Genomic DNA, 3,346 nt, shown 5'->3' with positions numbered 1-3,346 from the left:
TATCAAGACAACTGGAGCACTGGGCCAGACACTCTTAAATAGAACCTGGACCAGCTCAGGTGGAACGCCTTCCCACTAACGAGATGGACAAGCCAGCACAGGTGTAACACAGGTGTAACACATACTGACTAACGAGGTGACACCAATCAGTGCATCCTACGTGCTAACGAGCTGTATGTGCTAACGAGCTAGATGTGCTAAAGTCCAACCTCAAAACCAAAGTCTGTAACACCTTCCCCTTAGGACAACAAATATATTTTATATTTATGACTCAATTTATTAGGATTGTTAATAAAATTGATTATAGACCGATTTATTATACTGCGTCCATGTGTATAAGCTGCGAGTACGTTGAAATTAAACAGAAATTAAATAGTTTTCTTTTCAACTCTCAATTAAAACCAAACTTATATTGTACGTCGGTCATAGTCTTATTTTCAACGACATTTTTGCTAGGTGGGATATCCCCAATGTCACAGTTTAAACGTGTCCAAATCAARAGTCCAAATGCAGAAACAGTTTGTGATAAATTGAAAACCTAAACGTAAAATGTACTATATACACGAACATCTGCCACAATAATCATATTACTTGTATTTTTTAAAACAAGCACCTTATTAACTGCACAAGCACCAGAAACGCTGTTGTTTTGACAAATAGCAATAAATCACTGATATCGATTAGGGGGGAAATCAGGTTGTTCGTGCTGTTGAAACTAACACAACTAAAAAATACATGGAAATGGGAGATATATTTTACCTCACTGGTTAGAGGAAGACAGTCAGCTACATTTTGGAGTGATGCATTTAAATTTAGGGGTCGCTAAACAAAGGAACGCAACACTCTTTTCTCTGTATATATCAATGATGTCGCTCTTGCTGCGGGCGATTCCCTGATCCACGCAGACGACACCATTCTGTATACTTCTGGCCATTCCTTGGACGCTGTGCTAACTAACCTCCAAACGAGCTTCAATACCATACCACACCACCCTGGACGGTTCCGACTTAGAATATGTGGACAACTATAAATACCTAGGTGTCTGGCTAGACTGTAAACTCTCCTTCCAGACTCATATTAAACATCTCCAATCCAAAATCAAATCTAGAATCAGCTTTCTATTTCCCAACAAAGCCTCCTTCACTCACGCCACCAAACTTACCCTAGTAAAACTGACTATCCTACCGATCCTCGACTTCGGCGATGTCATCTACAAAATAGCTTCCAACACTCTACTCAGCAAACTGAATGCAGTCTATCACAGTGCCATCCGTTTTGTTACCAAATCACTTTATACCAACCACCACTGCGACTTGTATGCTCTAGTCGGCTGGCCCTCGCTACATATTCGTCGCCAGACCCACTGGCTCCAGGTCATCTATAAGTCTATGCTAGGTAAAGCTCCGCCTTATCTCAGTTCACTGGTCACGATAACAACACCCACCCGTAGCACACGTTCCAGCAGGTATATCTCACTGATCATCCCCAAAGCCAACACCTCATTTGGCCGCCTTTCCTTCCAGTTCTCTGCTGCCAGTGACTGAAAGGAATTGCAAAAATCGCTGAAGTTGGAGACTTTTATTTCCCTCACCAACTTTAAACATCAGCTATCTGAGCAGCTAACCGATCGCTGCAGCTGTACATAGTCCATCTGTAAATAGCCCACCCAATCAACCTACCTCATCCCCATACTGTTTTTATTTTATTTACTTTTCTGCTCTTTTGCACCCCAGTATCTCTACTTGCACATCATCATCTGCTCATTTATCACTCCAGTGTTAATCTGCTAAATTGTAATTATTCGCTCCTATGGCCTATTTATTGCCTACTTTCCTCATGCCTTTTGCACACACTGTATATAGACTTTCTTTTTTCTATTGTGTCATTGACTTGTTTATTGTGTTATTGGCTTGTTTATTGTTTACTCCATGTGTAACTTTGTGTTGTTGTCTGTGTCACACTGCTTTGCTTTATCTTGGCCAGGTCGCAGTTGCAAATGAGAACTTGTTCTCAACTAGGCTACCTGGTTAAATAAAGGTGAAACAAAAAATAAAAAAAACATTTGTCATCACTCATCAATATCATCTTGAAATCAATTGTGCCAAGAGGAGGGAGATGAGGTTGCACGTCCTGTTTAAACTAACAGCTCAAAAACCACACGTAATCTGGGAATAATGTGTACATCACTGGTTAGAGGACAATTTGTAGAAAACAGCTAGCTACATTTTGAAGTGTTGCATTTTGATTCAAGTGGGTCACCAACATGGTAAGTGTAACACGGCTATTTTTGTGTTAGTCACTTTTTGTTAAATCATATAAATAGTACTCTTCCAATTCAGAGCCTGGATTTCCCCCCTGAGGCTAATATCCATATCATGTTGAAATCAATTGATAAGGGGACAAACGTTTAGGGTTCTACATTGTGACATTATTCAAATACTCCTACTACAATGTTAAAACATTCTACATTGTGACATTTATTCATTGATATCATGAAACAACTCCTTCATGTATTTTCTGATGTTTGATCAGAGATCTTTTATCAAAGTATCTCTTGTCACATTGATCACAGCTATAAGACTTCTCTCCTGTGTGTGTTCTCTTGTGTAGAGTCAGAGAGCCAGATCGACCAAAACTCTTCCCACATTGACCACAGCTATAAGGTTTTTCTCCTGTGTGTGTTCTCTGGTGTAGAGTCAGAGTGCCAGATGTAGTACATCTCTTCCCACATTGACCACAGCTATAAGGTTTCTCTCCTGTGTGTGTTCTCTGGTGCACTGTCAGCTCTCCAGATCGACCAAAAACTCTTCCCACATTGACACAGATGTAAGATTCTCTCTGTGTGTGTTCTCTGGTGTTGATCAGATGGCCAGAATGACCAAAATCTCTTTCCACATTGATCACAGCTGTAAGGTTTCTCTCCTGTGTGTATTCTCTGGTGTTGTCAGCTTCCAGATTGACTAAAACTCTTCCCACATTGATCACAGCTATAAGGTTTCTCTCCTGTGTGGTTCTCTGGTGCACTGTCAGCTCTCCAGATCGAGAGAAAACTCTTCCCACATTGACCACATATAAGGTTTCTCTCCTGTGTGTGTTCTCTGGTGCAGAGTCAGAGAGCCAGATGTAGAAAACTCTTCCCACATTGACCACACTATAAGGTTTCTCTCCTGTGTGTGTCTCTGGTGCAGAGTCAGAGACCAGCATGTATAAAGAAAAAAAACTCTTGCCACATTGATCACAGCTATAAGGTTTCTCTCCTGTGTGGATTCTCTGGTGCACTGTCAGCTCTCCAGATTGACGAAAACTCTTCCCACATTGATCACAGCTATAAGATTTCTCTCCTGTG

At 40.9% G+C, this 3,346-nt stretch overlaps 1 long non-coding RNA gene across 1 annotated transcript; it reads right to left on the bottom strand.

Annotated features, from left to right (window-relative positions):
• Positions 1–391: 391 nt before the first annotated feature.
• On the bottom strand, positions 392–3,010 carry LOC139025556 (uncharacterized). The gene is made up of 2 exons (XR_011477150.1): positions 2,968–3,010; positions 392–2,804 (listed from the first exon to the last, which is right to left on the bottom strand). It is a non-coding gene; the product is annotated as an uncharacterized lncRNA (long non-coding RNA).
• Positions 3,011–3,346: the final 336 nt, after the last annotated feature.

This window comes from Salvelinus sp. IW2-2015, unplaced genomic scaffold (assembly GCF_002910315.2).
Source record: "Salvelinus sp. IW2-2015 unplaced genomic scaffold, ASM291031v2 Un_scaffold2846, whole genome shotgun sequence".
NCBI lineage: Eukaryota > Metazoa > Chordata > Actinopteri > Salmoniformes > Salmonidae > Salvelinus > Salvelinus sp. IW2-2015.
The sequence above is the reverse complement of the archived record's forward strand: the minus strand, read 5'-3'. Positions and strand labels throughout refer to the sequence as shown.